The sequence below is a fragment of the Miscanthus floridulus genome, chromosome 15 (genome assembly GCF_019320115.1).
Source record: "Miscanthus floridulus cultivar M001 chromosome 15, ASM1932011v1, whole genome shotgun sequence".
Lineage (NCBI taxonomy): Eukaryota > Viridiplantae > Streptophyta > Magnoliopsida > Poales > Poaceae > Miscanthus > Miscanthus floridulus.
The window spans coordinates 75,406,150-75,426,425 of record NC_089594.1 but is presented as its reverse complement, the minus strand read 5'-3'; the positions used below and the strand labels follow the sequence as shown (position 1 = coordinate 75,426,425).

General features: G+C 46.1%; 1 pseudogene; it reads left to right on the top strand.

Moving 5' to 3' along the window:
- Positions 1-327: 327 nt before the first annotated feature.
- LOC136506414 (uncharacterized) lies at positions 328-20,151 on the top strand (annotated as a pseudogene).
- Positions 20,152-20,276: the final 125 nt, after the last annotated feature.

Sequence of the window (20,276 nt, the reverse complement as noted above, 5' to 3'; positions counted from 1 at the left end):
GTGGGTTGACTAGGCGGAAACCGTCGTCGCGCCGGGTCCAGGGTCAATTTTAAGTGGTTTAGAGAGTTAAGAGATTGCGCGTGTCTGATTTTCGAGTTAGAGGGCTAGAAACAAACTGCAGCCATAATTGGAGGACCAAAATGGACTTTTTCAAAACAGATAATATTGGTTCATCTGTTTTAGACCGTTAGATTACAATCGGATGGTTCACGTCATCCACTGTAATCTGTCATTGAAGAAGAGGAGAAATCCAGCCCCGTAATAAACAGATAATGGTCCGGTTCACCGTTCGCGCAACAGCGCTCCCGCATTTCATCGAGCAGTGTGATGCCGCCGCCTTGCATCGCCGCCGCGCTCCCGAGGGCCCACCTCGGCATGGTGGTGGCCGTCTCCAGTAGCGGAGGTGCAACTTCGCCGAGGGCGGCCCCTTGGCGGGGGCGGCGCGGCAAGCCCGGGTTCTCGCGGCGTTCGGCAATCAAGAAGAGTTTCCACTAGGAGCAGGTCATGTTCTCCACCCCCCCCCCATCCCTGCCGACCCCACCGTCGCCGTCATCGAAGGCGGCGCTTCCAGCCTCTCCTACGTGTTTGCCCTCGCCGCCCGCGGCGTCCGCTCCATAGTCTTTGACACGGTTCGTGATGCTCACCTTTCCTCCCCTCCCCTGCATCCCCACCATCCACTAGCACAGGAGGGAGGCTTACCGCACAGGCTCACTGCTGATGCAGGGGATGCATGGCCTAGGGGGCAGGAGGCGACTAGGTTCGTCGACGGTGGCGAGAAGCTGGTGTTCAACCACGTGGCATAGTTCTTCACCGCGAGCGACAAGAGGTTCCAGAGGCTGGTCGATGAGTGGCTCGACAGAGGGCTGATCCATGAGTGGAGTGGCTTGGTTGGTGAGCTCGAAGCCGGTGGCCGTTTCAGGCCCATACCTTCGTTGACACCAAGGTACATCGGGGTGAATGGGATGCGCCCACTTGCAGATGCAATGTTGCCTGAGGTATATCTGATTTATTCCACCTTATTCAAGCTCCATGGAAGTGTTGTGTAGTAGTATGAAGTCATCCATATTCATTGCTATCCAGTTACTTGCACATCACCATGAATTCACCAAACATTCCACAACATATCCTGCTCTAGAGATTTGTCCTAATTGAATTTTTTTTAATTTTAACACTTTTTTGAAACTAATTTTAAATCTAACACTCTCGGTTTTTTTAAAACTAACACATTTGGCCGCGCCTATTGCCTTGGCACGGCCAAATGCCTATGTCGTGCCATGCATGGTGGCGCGGTAGAGGGCTGACGTGCCGGTGACCAGAAGCGCTTACCGCTGACGTGGCAGGGCTCTGCCGCGCCACCGATCTTGGCGTGGCAGTGCCGTGCCCTGATCCATGGTGCGGCAGAGCCGGGTATAACCTCCACCGCGGCCCGCGTGCTCGAGCAGTCGCCGTTCTCTGAGCAGCGCAGCAAGGCAGCCTGGCCGCCGCGCCCGCCTTCGCCCGTGCCTGCCCGCCGCGGTAGCTGCCCTGCGCCCGCGCCTCCTGGCCCGGTCTTGCGCGCTACAACGAGGTACTCCACTAATATAGTTAGCACAGTTAATAAAGTTAGTAAAATTATTAAAGTATAGTTAGTATAGTTAGTAAAGTTAGTTAGTTTAGTCAGTATACGTAATATAATAAGTTAGTATAGGTAGTAAAGTTAGGTAGTTTAGTTAGTATAGCTATAGTATGCCTTGTATAGATGTTAATATTTGATTAGTTAGTATAGTTATAGTTAGAAAATATATTAATGTTAGTATGGACATTACGTACGATGATTTCGACGACTTAATGAAGTTTCTTGAAATGCTTCTACAGATGGATTGTTGTGTTAGAGTTTTGTATGGAGGAAGTGTTAGGAGAGAGGATGGTATGTTTGAGGATATGGAAGAAGAATTGGAATGGTTTGATGAACCTCCTAGCTTCAACGACCTTTGTGTCCGTTTGAATATAAAGTTTGGCGGTGATTTCACACTAAAGGGGAGGTTTGATACTGGGAAGACTAGGGCACACTATGTCCTCATGCCCTTGCGCGACCCTGCTCACTGGTCTCGCTATACTAGTGTTCTCCAAGGTTCCAATGTGCCCATGGCTGAGGTAGTGGTGGAGAATGGGTACAGGATGCATGGTGTTCAGGACAGCCCATCCATTGATGGTTTTGGAGGCAATGAAAAAGAATTAGGGGTCGAAGGGGAAGCAACTCAGGATAACATGGATTTGGATGGTCAGTTGACGTAGGAGCAGTCTCATTCAACTGCAGTAGGTAATATAAGCAATGACTTCGATGTGAATGAGTTCGAACGGGAAGAGGAGGAGCAGGAGGAGAATGACAGGATTGATGATGTAGTTAGCAGTGATTCCGATGATTCTGATGATGACCAAGGAGGTATAGATGCTATGGCAACAACGGTTGATGCCATGCTAGTACTGGTACATACTATGCCATTACCAGTACCAACTGAGGTTTTGCAAGGTGTCCATGCTCAGGGTAGACTAGTCACAGATTTGGCTACAGATGATATCCCCTATGATTCATGGGCCAGAATTAGCGAAGCACAGCAGTATGTTCCACCACCATCTTACACAGTGACTGAGCTTGAGCAACTAAGGTCCAAGAACATACCTTTTAGGGGCATTCCAAACTATAGGGATATCAGCATGACGGATATGGCAGTTTGTGATACCGGTCTCTAGATGTGTAGGAATTCATTGTATAACCATGAGATAGAAACCCTTAGGAAGGGGATGATATTCAACACAATGTTAGAGATGAAACTCTTCCTTCAGGACTATGTTGTGTACCACCATAGACCGTACACCGTCACTCATTCGGACCAGGAGTTGAGGTACCACTTGATATGCAAAAACGGTTGTCTGTGGAGGTTAAATGCATGAAGGAGATAGAGTGATGGCAAGTGGAGGATAACTAAAGTTGTTGAACCCCACACTTGCCTAGACAATGGGGGGAAGGAAAATCATCAGCCGCTCACTGCACGTTACCTTGCCCATCGTATATTGGGGCTCGATGACAATAACGACATCTCGGTGTCTTCTTTACAATAGTCCATATCTAGATTCATTAGGTACGATGTGACATACGGAAAGGCTTAGCGTGCTAAGCAAATTGCTCTGGCAATTCAATGGGGTACTTGGGAGGAAGCATACAATAGGGTGCCCCGCATCTTATGTGCAATGCATTATTACAACCCTGGCTTGAAATGGTTTGTGGACACCGGAGGGATGTTTTTTTGGGACCCATTGAGGCATGTTCTCTATCATGTGTTATGGCCGTTTGCGCAAACAGAACATGCATTCCAGTTTTGTCGGCCAGTCATACTTGTTGATGGCACTTTCCTGACAGGAAAGTATAGGGGCACCTTGATGATGGCTGCTACTGTTGATCCTGAGGACCAGATAGTACCCATGGCATTTGCTTTGGTAGAGGGAGAGAACAATGAATCGTGGTCATGGTTCATGTGGCTTCTACGTGTACAAGTGCTTGGCCCAACTCGCACTATATGTTTGATCTCCGACCATCACGTAGGGCTTCTTAATGCTGTAGCTAAGCATATAGATGGGTTCCTACCTCTAATACATAGATGGTGCATGAGACACTTTGCCGCTAATTTCTGGCGGCGTCAGCGGAAGCAGAAGGTATGTGACAAGGTAAAGGCTCTATGTTATGTACGTACAGAGAACCAGTTCAAGGAGACAAAGAGAGAACTAGATAAGATGGTAAATGCAACAGGAAAGACTTGGTTAGAGGCACAGATGGAACAGAAGGCTCAGTGGGCGTTAGCATATGACAAGGGGGGTTTCAGGTATGGCATCATGACCACTAACTCCTCGGAGTCCTTCAACCGTGTATTCACCGGAGTTCGATCGTTGCCTGTGTCTAGAATTGTTGAGTTCTCCTTTCATAAGTGCAACAAATATTTTGTGAAGAGGTGGGAGCTTGCGCAGAGGAATATAGCTGAGTAGGGTGTTTTGGCAAGGCTGGAGCTGAACATTTGAAGGAGGCTAAGGAATTGGCCAAGTAGCACACTACCGAGCCGTGTGGACCCCGCCGCCATATCTTTAGTGTATGGGGCAAGGGTGGCACAAGCCTGGGCGGCGAAAATTATGGTGGACGAAACTGAAAGCATCTAGGCCCCTAGTTGGGTTTCGGTGATTAATGACAATACAAGATTATTATGACTAACGTGTGTTTTGCAGAGGCGATTTAAGTTAGGTCATGGTAATGGAGATCAATTGGGCAATCAGGTGGTCATGCCCCTACGATGGAAATCATTTCGGTTTCAAAGGATGGACGACAAGGTTAAGGATGACTAGTTCTAAGTGTCGATTGGAGTTGGAGAGACACTTAGAGTAGTTTAAGACTTTGTTTTTCCTTTGGCCATACTATTAAGGGGGGTATGGACGGATAGCTTGACCTAGGTGAGTCTAGTGAGTTAGGTGTGGTGCACACTTGTTAAAACTAGCACTAGGTTGCTCCTACATATGCCTAAGATCCTTTGGAGCAAACTTCATTCACATATGATCGAGAGTTGGAAGTGAATGGAGGGTCAAGTACTGACCGGACGCTGGCTCCGGTGCGATTGGACGCTAGCCGCAGGGTCCGGTCAGTTCATTTGACCAAGGAGATTGCGTCTGGCGTGACCGGATGCTGAGTGGTCAAGTGACCGGACACTGAGGTCCAGCGTCCGATCGACTCTAGTAAGGTTCCAAAAGAGAAAATCTGCGACCGGACGCGTCCGGTCAGTACTGACCGGACCCTGGGGGTTCAGCGTCCGGTCGAGTACAGTAAGGTTCCAGTGAGGGTTAAATGCGACTAGACGCGTCCGGTCAGCGATGATCGGACGCTTCCTGTGTCCGGTCAACACTTAAACACTGGTGTCCGGGTTGAACTGACCGGAGCGTCCGGTCAACATGACCGGAGCATCCGGTCACCCCACAGAGGCACATAACGGTTTGTTTTTTAGTCCTTGTTATAAATAGAAGCTCCACTCATGTGTGGAGTCACTTTTGCTCAATCCAACAGCTGAGAAACACGTTTGTGAGTGCCAAGAAGAGCAAGGTCCTAGTGAGGTGATTGAGATTTGAGAATCCAAGAGAGTAGCCTCATTAGTGAATCAAGAGTAGCAAAGTGTGCATCCATCATTCTCATTAGGCTTCGTGTGGTCAAGTGAGAGTTCATGCTTGTTACTCTTGGTGATCGCCATCACCTAGACAGCTTGGTGGTGATTGGGAGCTTGGTGATCACCCAGCGGAGCTTATGGGTGACCCAACTCAAGTTGTGAGTGGTTGTGGGTGATTCACCATGATGGAGTGTCGAAGAATCAACCCATAGATAGCACTTAATCCTTGCGCAGATCAAGGGGGAGCTACACCCTTGCGTGGGTGCTCCAACGAGGACTAGTGGGGAGTGGCGACTCTCCGATACCTCGGCAAAACATCGCCGCGTTCCTCTCTCTCTAGTTACTTTGAGCATTTACTTTTAGCAATTCAATACTTGTTTTTACATTCATAGAATTGCCATGCTAGAGTAAGTTTGGAACATAGGTTGCAAGTCATTTGTGCGTTAGATTAATAGAAACACTTTTCTAGGCACAAGGGGTTAATTGGGCTAACCGTAGGATTTAATTATTGAAAGAAAATTTAGAATTAACCCAATTTACCCCCCCCCCCCCTCTTTTGCATCTTGATCCTTTCAATTGGTATCGGAGCCTCGTGCTCATATTTTTAAGCTTAATCGCTTAGAGCAAGATGTCTCACGGGGATGGACCTCCTCCTATCTTTGAGGGAGATGACTTTCCATATTGGAAAATCCGCATGGAGGCATACTTAGAAGCTCTAGATGTTGGTATACTTAGAGCCGCCTCACAAGGCTTCCCAAAACCTCAGGATGCTACACACTTACAAGGCGATGAGGTTAATTATGAAAAGTGGAATGCAAAGGCTCGAAACACTATCTTTAGAGGCCTTTGCAAAGATGTGTTCAACCGTGTAAGGAACCACAAAGACGCCCATGCACTATGGTCGGACATTTGTGCGCTCCATGAGGGAATCAAGAGTGAGCGTGAGGAACGCTATCATCCTGTAATTAAAAAGCTAAATTCTTTTGAGATGCTTCCCAAAGAATGTGCTAATGAGATATATTCATGTTTGAATGTTCTTATAGAGAAAGTCAATGGGCTTCGACTTACTCAAATGTCACCATCCGATGTTGTGAGAAAGATCTTGAGTGTCCTCCCCATTGACAAATATGGGCATATTGTGATCATGCTACACCAAGGTGATCTTTCCACCGCTACACCGACACAAATCTTGGGAAAGATCAATGCTCATGAGATGTACATGCACATCACACCACAAGATGGCTCATCCTCTACCAAGAAGGAAGAGAAGGACTTAGCATTCAAAGCTAGCCAAGAGAAGGGCAAAGCAAGACTTGAGTATGAGAGCTCAAGTGATGAAGAAGATGATGATGAAAATCTTGCTCTCATGGTGAGAAAAGCCGCCAAGATGCTAAAGAAGCTAAACAAGAGTGGCATCAAGTTTGATGGCAAGAAGAAGAAGTTCTTCACAAGCTCTAGAAGGAAGCCAATGCCCGAAATGGATTGCTTCAATTGCGGTGAACTTGGTCATCTAGCACACCAATGTACAAAGCCCAAGAAAGATAAGTTCAAGAACAAGGTCAAGGGTAAGAAAGATGACTCAAGCAATGAAGAAGAAGAAGAGAAGAAGAAGAACAAGCCATACAAGAAGAGAGATGGCAAAAAGAGGGACTTCCACAAGAAGAAGAAGAGTGGAAAGGCCTACATCGTCGGTGATTGGCTCACGGACATTGATTCATCTAGTGGATCATCCGATGATGATAGTGAAAATGAGAAGGTGGCCACCATTGCTATTGATCTTTCATCTTCATAGCCACCATCGCCATCATCCTCTACACACCTATGCCTTATGGCCAAAGGTGAACACAAGGTAACTAATAATGATGATAGTAGTGATGATGAGCAAGCTAGTGATGATGATAGCGATAGCGATGATGATGATTCACCTTCATATGATGATCTTGTCAAAATACTAAGACAATACACTAAGATCATTAGAAAGAGTAGAGCTAAAAATGAAAAGCTTGATGCTAAAAATGATTCACTCTTAGCAAAATGCGATACATTGGAAAAGGCTAATGTTGAGCTTAAAGAAACAAATGATGCTATATCATCCAAACTCAAGGAGCTCAGATCTTCTAAGAAAGAGCTTAAAGATAAACATGATAAACTTGAGTGGGTGCACAATGAGCTCATCACTAGCCACAACAAGCTAAAAGATGAATATACAACTCTAAAGATCAATTATGATACTCTTGTTATTGCTCAAGAATTTTTACCAAATGAGCCACATGATGCTACTAACCATGTTGTTAAGATTGATATAGCTACATCATGTGATAATTTAATTGATGAGAGCATTGAGCAAGGATCTAGTGGCAAAGGCAAGAAAGTGGTTGAGTGCAATGACTATGATGAATATGTCAAGCTCAAGAATGCAAATGAAAAGCTCATTAAAGATCTTGAAGAGATGAAAAGCCACAACACCATTGTGCTAGAAACTCTTGATCACGATGAAGAGTTGATCCTTGAGAATGAGAAGCTCAAAGAAGAGAACAAGAAGCTCAAGGAAGAGAAGAACAATGATGTTCTCAAGGAAGAGAACAAGAAGCTCAAGATGGAGAAAGAGCATCTCAAGATGGGATTGAGCAAGTTTGCAAGAGGCAAGCATCTCCAAAGTGAGCTACTCATAAACACCATCATGAAGATGGATAGAAGTGGCATTGGATATGTGGCAAGTGTAGAGAAGAAGAAGGCTCAAGTTCAACAACAACAATCAAAGCCAAAGCCAAAACCAAAGAGATGTTTTGAGTATGGACAAGAAGGCCACTTTGCTCATGAGTGCCAAACTCCACTGCCACAACCCTTGCCCAAGCATGCTAGACCCTTTGCCTTCAATGCTCACTACATGCTTAGAAAGGATTTTAGTGGAAAGATGAAAGTCATGTTCTTAGGACCTCCTAATAAGAATAGGCCTAAGAAGATTTGGGTGGCTAAGTCACTTGTTGAAAAGGTGAAGGGCCCTCAACAAGTTTGGGTTCCTAAAGCTTGAATCTCTTGTGTGTAGGTGAACTACAAGACTGGTGGAAGTCATTGGGTTATTGATAGTGGTTGCACTCAATATATGACCGGTGATCCTCGTATGTTCACCTCACTAGATGAAGAGGTAGATGGACAAGAGAGAATAACATTTGGAGATAACTCAAAGGGCAAGGTTAAAGGATTGGGCAAAGTGGCAATATCAAATGATCATTCCATCTCCAATGTGTTATATGTTGCTTCATTGAGTTTCAACTTGCTATCCGTTGGACAATTGTGTGATCTTGGCTTCCAATGCTTGTTTACCGAGAAGGAAGTTGTTGTATCTAAGAAGGATGATGATCAAGTGATATTCAAAGGATTTAGATACAACAACCTATATCTAGTGGACTTCACCTCTGAAGATGCAAACTTAAAGACTTGCCTATTCACCAAAACAACACTTGGGTGGCTATGGCATAGAAGACTTGCTCATGTTGGCATAAGCTCACTCAAGAAGCTAATGAAGAATGAGTTGGTGAGAGGGTTGAAGGATGTGAAGTTTGAGAAGGACAAGCTTTGTAGTGCATGTCAAGCCAGCAAGCAAGTTGCAAATACTCATCCAACCAAAGCTTTCATGTCAACCACCAGAGTGCTAGAACTCCTTCACATGGATTTATTTGGACCAACAACATACAAGAGTTTGGGAGGAAATCTTTATTGTCTTGTGATTGTTGATGACTATTCAAGGTATACATGGGTATTCTTTCTTCATGACAAATCCAAAGTTGCATCTTGCTTCAAGAAGTTTGCCAAGAGAGCTCAAAATGAATTTGAAGTGAAGCTCAAAAAGATTAGAAGTGACAATGGGAAAGAATTTGACAACACAAACATAGAAGCCTATTGTGATGAAGTTGGAATCAAACATGAGGTCTCTGCAACATACACTCCCCAACAAAATGGTGTAGTTGAGAGGAAGAACTGAACATTGATCACTCTTGCAAGAACAATGCTTGATGAGTACAACACCCTCGAAGCTCTATGGGCAGAAGCAATCAACACCGCATGCTATGCATCCAACCACCTATTCCTAGGGAAGTTTTAAAGATGTTGTGATATTGGTTTTCTTGTTGGTTACTCATCAAAGTCCAAAGCATATAGAGTATTTAATCATGCCACCGGCTTGGTTGAAGAAATATATGATGTGGAATTTGATGAATCTAATGGCTCCCAAGGAGCACATGAGAATCTTGATGATGTAGGTGATGAACCATTGAGGGAGGCTATGAAGAACATTCCGGTTGGAGACATCAAGCCTAAAGATGATGAAGATGATGTACAAGTGGTTGAACCACCTTCTTCATCAAGTGTGCCACAAGATAGTGAAAAAGATGGGAGAGTAGAAAATGAAGATACTCATGTCTCCCATGAACAAATGGTGGTACAAGCACAAGATGTTGATGCTCCACAACCTCCTCCTCAAGTGGTCAATAGAAGAAATACACCTCTCCTACAAGATCATCCACAAGATCTCATCATAGGGAGTCCATCAAAGGGTGTAATAACTCGATCTCAAAAAGTTGCTTCATTTATTGCTCATCACTCTTTTGTCTCTTGCTATGAGCCTACCAAGATAGAAGAAGCTCTTAAAGATCCGGATTGGATCAATGCCATGCATGAAGAGTTGAACAACTTCACTCGCAATGAAGTTTGGACTCTTGAAGAGCGACCAAAAGGTGCAAGAGTCATTGGAACAAAGTGGGTGTTCCGCAACAAGCAAGATGATCAAGGTGTTGTTGTGAGGAACAAGGCAAGACTAGTTGCAAAGGGGTTCTCCCAAGTTGAAGGTTTGGATTTTGGAGAGACCTTTGCACCGGTTGCAAGATTAGAAGCCATCCGTATCCTACTTGCATATGCATCACATCATGAAATGAAATTATATCAAATGGATGTGAAAAGTGCTTTTTTAAATAGCTTTATTAATGAACTAGTCTATGTTGATCAACCTCCCGGGTTTGAAGACCCTAGATATCCTAATCATGTTTATAGGTTGTCCAAGGCACTATATGGGCTTAAGCAAGCCCCAAGAGCTTGGTATGAGCGCCTTTGGGACTTCCTCATTGAGAAGGGCTTCACCATTGGGAAGGTTGACACCACACTATTCACCAAGAAGCTTGATGGGCATATCTTCATTTATCAAGTATATATTGATGATATCATCTTTGGATCATCAAATGAAGACTCATGCAAAGAATTTGGTGAATTGATGTCAAAGGAGTTTGAGATGTCAATGATTGGTGAGCTTACATTCTTTTTTGGTTTTCAAGTCAAGCAAATGAAAGAAGGCATCTTCATCTCTCAAGAGAAATACACAAAAGATCTTCTCAAGAGATTCAAGATGGATGAATGTAAGCCAATCAAGACACCAATGCCTACCAATGGACATCTCGACCTAGATGAGGGAGGTAACCCAGTTGATCAAACTCTCTACCGTTCCATGATTGGTAGTTTGTTATATTTAACCGCATCTAGGCCCGACATCATGTTTAGTGTGTGTATGTGTGCTAGATTTCAAGCTAATCCTAAGGAAACATATTTAATTGCCGTAAAAAGAATCCTTAGGTATCTTAAGCACACACCAAGCATTGGCCTATGGTATCCCAAAGGAGCTATATTTGAATTAGTTGGCTATTCTGATTCGGATTATGCCGGTTGCAAAGTTGATAGAAAAAGCACATCCGGAGGGTGCCATTTGCTTGGTAGATCACTTGTGTCTTAGTCCTCCAAGAAACAAAATAGTGTGGCTTTGTCCACCGCCGAAGCGGAATACATTGCCACGGGTGCTTGTTGTGCACAAATATTATACATGAAACAAACTTTGCTAGACTATGGTATAGTTCTAGAAAAGGTACCTCTTTTGTGCGACAATGAAAGTGCGGTAAAACTTGCAAATAATCCGGTTCAACACTCTCGCACCAAGCACATAGATATCCGCCATCACTTTCTAAGAGATCATGTTGCTAAAAATGATATATCACTAGAAGGTGTAAGAACCAAAGATCAATTAGCGAATATCTTCACTGAACCGCTAGATGAGGCTACATTTTGTAGATTGCGGAATGAGCTCAATGTACTTGATTTTAGTAATTTCACTAAAAGATGAGCTTGTGTTGTCCCTTGCATTCATTGTAATATACAACATGATTAATTTTTGAAAATGCATATAGGGCTTGTCTAACATGGTTAAGATAACCACCGAAAAGCATGTGAAGAAGCTTAACCTTGGATCAAACTTGACAAGCAACTAGATTTACTTACAAGTATTGCATATGCATGGATGTTGTTTTGTCGTTTTGTTCCATTTGCCCTCTTATTGCCTATTTTCTTAAAAAGAATTATAGCCTAAGGCAAAATATTTTGAAAAATATGAGGGTTTGAAAGCGATCACTCACATCAGTCCCAATTGGTGTTTATTTGGATCTTATTTGAGTTGGGACTTGATTGGGAACAGGCAGCGCAAAGGAACATTGAAGATTTGCTGGAAAAGAGTGACCGGACGCTGCACCGGACTCTGCAGTCCAGCGTCCGGTCAGAAGACATCTCAGCGTCCGGTCGTGGGAAGAAGATGAAGGCTAGGTGACTGGACTCTGGCTGCGTCCGGTCGGTGTCCACCGGACGTGTTCGGTCATGATTCCGGAGGATTTGGACATCTCTGAAATCGACCAGACGCTGGGTGGTAGAGTCCAGTCGCTACCACCGGAGCGTCCGGTCAGTAGAAATCATGTGGATCTCAATCTCTTAATCCGTTTCTTACTTCATCACGTCGGGGAACCCATATAAGGCCGCTCAGTCCTTGCCATACCCCCGCACCGTGCCCTAGCCAACATCGCCGCTGCACAGCAAGCTCCGCCGCGCCCGCTCGAGCTCCGCGCCGCCGCTTGCCCACGCGCCACCGCCGTGAGCCGCCGCAGCCGCATGGTCCTGTGCCCTAGCGCCACCGCCAACTCACACGCTCGTTGTGCTCTAGTGCCGCCCCGCTCATCTGCGCCGCCCGAGCTCCGCCTCGCCGTTTTTCCCGCGCATCATCCGCGCCGCCGCGTGTCCTTACCGTGCCCGCACGCCGCCAACAGCAGCCACGCTGCCTTGCTCGCTTACCAGCGCCGCTGTGCCCCTGTGTGCCCTAGCGTTGCTGAGGCTACTCCACTTCAAGCATCGCATTGAACCCTAGAGCCTCCATTGTATCTCTTGGCCATCGAATCTTTCATCGCCGGAACCTAACCCTAGCCGATTTGGTGTTTCCCCCGCGTGGCGCTTTTCTCTTCTCGGATCGTCGGTTCATCAGGTAGCAAGCCAGTCGCTTCAATTTCATACCTACATTGCTTGCTCTCTTAGGGTTTCGCATCTATTAGAAATATCGTATTTATTCGTATATCTATCTATTCCATCGTGCAGCGAGTCGGTGTCGTTGAGGTGTCAGTTGCAGTTGACAGTTAACTCGGAGCCAAACTCGCGAGTACGGATCGAGGCCAAGCCTCGAAAGTGTCAGTGGACAGTTGATCTTGTCAGCGGCAGTGGTTCTAGTCAGATCAGATGGCTCGTACCAAGAATGTTGGTGGTGGTCCAGGAGATGATGATCAGAGGCCTCCGCCTCGCCTGCCTACAGGTCTTAAAGGCAAGGCGACGAAGAAGATTGCATCAAAGAAGCGCAAGTACCCTAATGCAGAGACAGCCAGAGCAGCTGCATTCGCTGAGGCCACAGAGCGTGCCGAGAGAAGAGGAGCTCGTAGTGGAGTTGTTATTGCAGATCATCTGTCACCAGAGGTGTAGGGCAGACTTGAGCGTATTGAGAGTCTTCATGGTAGTCCACCTAGGACTGTCATGATGGCAAGACGACGTCTTCCCATTGTGGATCCTCAGCCTCAGGGGGAGTCACAGCAGGAGCCATAGCTGCAGCCCCCACCAGTAGAGCCAACAAAGCAGACTCAGGAGGGCCAGTAGGCCAAGGAGGCTGAGCAGGCACCCCAGCCATAGCTATGCCTCTCTGGTCGTACCCGTGTTCTAGTCTCACCGAGGCCGCCGACACAACGGAGGGGATCGCGTCCACCGCCTAGACCACAGGGTCCGCCTCCAGTGACCCACCTTGACTTGAGGGCTGCCACGGCCAAGCAGGTTCAACAACTGAGGTTTGTAGAGTTTGATGTATGTTTTCCTCCGAGGAGGGATGAGAGAGCATCTGAGGGATTCTACACACCGCTCTAGGAAGATTTCTACAATGCATATCTGAATAGTGGAGCAGTCTTTAGATCTCAGAGAGTCTATAGCATTGAGGCTATAGCAGCAGCAGCTGGAGAGCATATTCGCCCCTACCTTGCATATCTATCGGGGTTGACAGATTTAATTGGACGGACAGGATTATATGTTCCATCTTGGGTTCGTCAGTTCTATGCTTCTCTCTATATTGACCCGCACCATAGATATATTCACTTTGCATTCAGAGGCAGAGACTACCGACTGACGAGTCAGAGGGTTAGGGAGATACTGAGGCTACAGGAGCAGCCTATCAGGTTACATGAGGTCTGTTATGGACAGACAGAGCCTCCCAGGCGTCCTCATGGTGGCAATGTGCCCCCTACAGACTTGGTTCGCCACTGCTTCAAGGAGCCTTTTGGCGAGGGCTCATGTAGGAACCCCAGTTATCTTACTCCGACTGCTCGAGTTCTAGAGGCTATTATGAGGAGGACACTGCTTTCCAGGATGGGATATAAGGAGGGCCTAACACGTATCTAGCTATGGCTTCTCAATGCCCTGATGCAGTAGACAATGTTTGATGTTTGGGATCTTCTTCTGTCTGAGATGGAGGACACGATAGCTGAGGGCTTCAAGGGTCGTAGGCAGCTACCCTATGCTCACTGGATCACTTTCATTATCCTTAAGGCAGTGATAGTTAGGTCACCAGAGATGGTCGCAGAGTACAGAGGTGCCACCACTGAGTTTCCTGCTTATAACATGGCATAGAGGATCAGGCATAGCATGCCACAGGCACCCAGTCAGCCTTGCCGTCATCTAGATATACTAGAGTCTGCAGCTCAGTAGGATGAGATCATTAGAGGCATAGCAGCTACTGAGGAGGAGCTTGAGGCACAGCAGGAGGTGAGCGAGCCTAGTGACAGCTCAGACGATGACTACTAGCCTATTCCTCGGATGCCTCCACGCAGACATGATGCAGAGGCTGGCAGTTCCAGCTCCGCTCCACCTACACCGCAGACAGACCCTGCTTTGATTGCTATCCTTGAGCGGATGCAGCAGGATCAGGCTAGACAGGCTCAGGAGACCGCTGCCAACTTTGCATAGTTTCAGGCTCGTTAGGATGAGTTCCAGCGACAGCAGCAGGTCCTCCAGCAGCAGCAGTTACTCATGTAGCAGCAGCTTTTGGGATTCATGCAGCGTGTAGTGACAGCTATTGGGGCCCCATAGCCACAGCCTTCACCCTAGATTGGTCAGTGTGCTACCACTATGACGACTCCAGTAGTATAGCCTAGTGGGCCTTAGAGTCAGGGACAGCCTCTAGCTCAGTTTGCTTCTCCCACAGTACAGGTGTCCTAGTGGTTATCCTCACCAGTGGTAGCCTTGCAGTTCACACCATTTTAGACGGGCTTCACACCGAATCAGTCCTCCTCGCTATTTGTGCCTGACACATCAGTCTCCAGGAGTCTTGGAGCATCTTTTAGTGAGTTGACAGGGATGCCTACACCGCCACATATGCATGCCCCAGGTCCTTCTACAGCAGCTCCCGTCACCGTGACTACTCAGAGGCTCCCTTCTTCTGTCACATCTTTAGATCCTACGACAGACATACTAGCAGCATCACAGGCTGCACCTGCCCTAGCTCAGACCTAGACCGCTTTAGTGATGCTTCCAGCCACAGAGGGTCAGTCAGTATAGAGCTCAGGGTCAGATGATGATGGCGCCCAGTTCCAGCTTGCTCCTCGTACCTCAGCGCCCGGCTCGTCCGCTGTAGCCCTGCCGACCGACCCTTAGGTTTTGGTGTTTGACAACAAAGGGGGAGAGGGTTCGAGTATGTAGACTCAGGGGGAGCGACTTTTAGGGGGAGCCTAGTTAGCTATTAGTCTATTATATACATTTGGAGTTTTATTTGTGTGATACACTATTACTATTATGCATTCGTGTGTTTACCTTCATGCATTAAACTATATCTATGTGATAGTGATATCTACATGATTGTGATATTTGACATGTGTGCTCTCTACTTCATAACTATTTATATGTCATATCACTTGTGTTATGCTCATTTGTCTTTGCTTCCGTGTTTTACTCCGATGCAAACGAGCTTTATTACTTGTACTCATACTTATTTCATATCCTTTGAGTACATTATGTTGGCTTGGGTCATATAAGCTTGCCTAACTCTCTTGTTCTTATTGACAAAAGCTTATATGATCCAAGCATGTTAAAAACATCAACTCTTTCACATACTCGAGGTGGTATTGTCATCAATCATCAAAAAGGGAGAGATTGAAAGCATCTAGGCCCCTAGTTGGGTTTCGGTGATTAATGACAATATAAGATTACTATGACTAACGTGTGTTTTGTAGAGGCGATTTAAGTTAGGTCATAGTAATGGAGATCAATTGGGCAATCGAGGTGGTCATGCCCCTACGATGGAATTCATTTCGGTTTCAAAGGATGGACGACAAGGTTAAGGATGACTAGTTCTAAGTGTCGATTGGAGTTAGAGAGACACTTAGAGTAGTTTAGGACTTTGTTTTTCCTTTGGTCATACTATTAAGGGGGGTATGGATGGGTAGCTTGACCTAGGTGAGTCTAGTGAGTTAGGTGTGGTACACACTTGTTAAAACTAGCACTAGGTAGCTCCTACATATGCCTAAGATCCTTTGGAGCAAACTTCATTCACATATGATCGAGAGTTGGAAGTGAATGGAGGGTCAAGTACTGACCGGACGCTGGCTCCGGTGCGACCGGACGCTGGCCGTAGGGTCTGGTCAGTTCATTTGACCAAGGAGATTGCGTCTGGCGTGACCGGACGCTGAGTGGTCAAGTGACTGGACGCTGAGGTCCAGCGTCCGATCGACTCCAATAAGGTTCCAAAAGAGAAAATCTGCGACCGAACGCGTCCGGTCAGTACTGACCGGACCCTAGGGGTTCAGCGTCCGGTCGAGTACAGTAAGGTTCTAGTGAGGGTTAAATGCGACCGGACGCATCCGGTCGGTGATGATCGGACGCTTCCAGCGTCCAGTCAACACTTAAACACTGGTGTGCGGGTTGAACTGACCGGAGCGTCCGGTCAACCCGCAGAGGCACATAACGGTTCGTTTTTCAGCCCTTGTTATAAATAGAAGCTCCACTCGTGTGTGGAGTCACTTTTGCTCATTCCAACAGCTGAGAAACACATTTATGAGTGCCAAAAAGAGGAAGGTCCTAGTGAGGTGATTGAGATTTGAGAATCCAAGAGAGTAGCCTCATTAGTGAATCAAGAGTAGCAAAGTGTGCATCCACCATTCTCATTAGGCTTCCGTGGTCAAGTGAGAGTCCGTGCTTGTTACTCTTGGTGATCGTCATCACCTAGACGGCTTGGTGGTGATTGGGAGCTTGGTGATCACCCGACGGAGCTTGTGGGTGACCCAACTCAAGTTGTGAGCGGTTGTGGGTGATTCACCGTGACGGAGTGTCGAAGAATTAACCCGTAGAGAGCACTTGATCCTTGCGCGGATCAAGGGGGAGCTACACCCTTGCGCGGGTGCTCCAACGAGGACTAGTGGGGAGTGGCGACTCTCCGATACCTCAGCAAAACATCGCCGCGTTCCCCTCTCTCTCTATTTACTTTGAGCATTTACTTTGAGCAATTCAATACTTGTTTTTACATTCATAGAATTGTCATGCTAGAGTAAGTTTGGAACATATGTTGCAAGTCATTTGTGCGTTAGATTAATAGAAACATTTTTCTAAGCACAAGGGGTTAATTGGGCTAACCGTAGGATTTAATTATTGAAAGAAAATTTAGAATTAGCCCAATTCACCCCCCCTCTTGGGCATCTTGATCCTTTCATAAACTACCAAGTTAATCTTGAAAAGGTAGAGTGCGGTTGCAACGTCCCTCAGATGATGCATGTCCCTTGCTCTCATATGATCACGACCTGCAGGGTTCGCGGGTACAACTATGAGGATCTGCCATATATGTCATCCTTGTATCTCCGTTCGAACACCGTTAGTATTTGGGAGATGAGCTTCGAGCCATACCTTGACCCAACACAGTGGCCACCTTATAATGGTTATGACTACGTGCCGCATCCGGATCTAATGAAGGTAGGGAAGGGTAGGAGGAAGAAAAAGCGACTGAAGGAGGACATGGACGCTATGAGAGGGTACGGCGAAGACATGTACGGCGGGGGAGACTTCAACGAGACCCGTGGCAGGAATTTTTGCTCCGTTTGCAAACAATCTGGCCACAAGGCTAGCCGGCATAGAAGACAGCAAGTGATTTCATATTGTGTTCGTATTGCATAACAAGTAGTTCAAATTTTGCAATGCTACATAATGTTAATCTAAAAATTGTTAATTTGAATACTCCAACCCTTTGTTTATCATTTTGTAACAGGATGGCCCCTTCCACGCCGCACCAGCTGATCCCCCTTCTTGATGTGGAGTACGACGACCCCCTTCTTGTACTGGACGACCCCCTGGCTGCCTGGCTGGAGCGGGCGAGCGGACGCGGCTAGCATGCTGGCGCGGGCAGGCTGGCTGGCGTGGGCGGACGCGGCCGCGACAGACGGCGTGCACAGCGGCGGGCAGGCGCGGGCAAAGGCGGGTGCGGCGGCCAGGCTGCCTTGCTGCGCTGCTCGGAGAACGGCGACTGCTCGGGCACGCGGGCCGCGGCGGAGGTTATACCCGGCTCTGCCGCGCCAAGATCGGTGGCGCGGCAGAGCTCTGCCACGTCAGCGGTCAGCGCTTCTGGTCGCCGCCATGTCAGCCCTATGCCGCGCCACCATGCATGGCGCGGCATAGGCATTTGGCCGCGCCAGGGCAATAGGCGTGGCCAAAAGTGTTAGTTTTAAAAAAACCGAGAGTGTTAGATTTAAAATTAGTTTCGAAAAAATGTTAAAATTAAAAAAAAATCTCCTGATTTTGTTCTGAGAGTTCAATCCAAGTACCATGAAGTTATTATCTCAATGGTTTGCTGAACCTTTAAGTTCTATATTCAGTTCTTTACTTGGCTGATGAAAGTTAATCCAATTGCTGAGTTGCATGTTACATTCTGCAGACTGATATGATCAAAGTTTTGAGGCCTTGTTGGATAAGCAAACTTGAGCCGTTCAATGGTTTGTGGCGCTTGTTTGAGAGTGAAAAGCCTCGTGGTGAATACGATGCCATTGTGATAGCTCATAATAGTCAGTACAAACTCCTTTCTAATGGGGAAAATACTGTTTCTGTAGGCAAAACATAGTTACATATTTTTGCTCAGTTTTTGGAAGTTAGGCAGTAAATTTCTGAAGTTCAGACTTTTCAATTATGTTCTTTCTCTATAGCTCCACATGTTTTATGCAACCTCGATGACCTACATTATTGAATAAAATAGCACAAATGGTAAAAAAATATTGCCTAATTATCACATTGGTATGATAACCTTTTGTTTGGCGACACGTCCATATTTGTACATTCACCCAATCATTCTAAATGACATCATATTCCTACCTGATCCTTCTGTTACACATTGATCAGGGAAATGTGCCAACCGTCTGCTCTCTACATCAGATTGCCATTACTAACAAAACAAATGAAGGTTTCATGGTTTTACTATTGCAATAATTTTGAACTCATGAGACATATATCCTTTAATTCCTATTTCTTACCATGTTTCATTCAATCAATGATCAGAGACTAGAGCTCAGTTCTGTCTGGGCACTCCTTGCGGCATTTGAAGATCCTCTTCCAGTTCCATGTATTGATTCTCATGGAGCATTTGAAGGAGCATTTGTGAGAGATGTCGATTCTCTCTCTTGGATGGGCAACAATACCCGCAAACTTTTTCCAATGCAGACAGGCACACCTGAGTGCTGGACATTTTTCAGTACTGCTGCTTATGGAAAAAGAAACAAAGTCCCACAGGTCTTGTTTGCTGAATTTTTTCAATTTTTCTTGTCATATCATTTTGTTGCATCCCCGCCCCCCCCCCCCCCCCCCCCCCCCCCCCCCCAGCATTGATTGCTTGACAGACAGAATATAGATTCCAAGTTATTTCGGCTTTATCAGTTGACGTCTCAAATGGGTTAAGCTGTTAATTTCAGGAAAATATCCCAAAAGTTGCGGCAGAAAAGGTGAAGGAAGACATGCTTGGAGTAGTAGAACATGCTTTAGGGTTATCCAAAGGACCTCTTCAGCAACCAATTTACACAAGAGTGCAGTTATGGTATAACAAAGCCATTCCTTATATCTTTTATACTTCTACTTCTCCATTAAGTTAAAACACGAGTATGAATTATCGTTGAAATCACAGGGGTGCAGCTCTACCCATGAACACTCCAGGAGTATCATGCATATTTGATCCCCTAGGGCGAGCAGGCATCTGCGGTGACTGGCTTAGTGGTTCAAGCATAGAAGCGGCTGTTTTAAGCGGGATGTCGCTCGCAAACCATGTAAAATTCAGATATCCTTTGCTCTTTTTAGAACATTCTATAGCACATCTTTGTCGCTGATAAGAAGCTTATTATAGTTGACTAAAAGAAAATAAATGTTAGTTCAATTGCTAATGCAGATAGCTTTCTTTTTTGCGATGATAATTCAGATAGCTGACTACTTTGTGAGCAACGGAGATCGACCTGAAGAGTTTGCGATTGGTCTGCACGAGGACCTAAATGCAGTTGAAGGACATGATATCGACCAGTTTCCCGAGTTAGACACTCAGACACCACAAGTAGCGGAAGCTCAGCTGACCCCGAGCATATGATTGATTTTGTACTAATCGTTGATGTAGTTTGTAAATGGTGAGCTGATTTTGTTCTCTCCTTTTTTTGGTTGTTACAAGGAACTTGTATATTGAATGTACATGTATCATCGATGTAGGAATTTTGT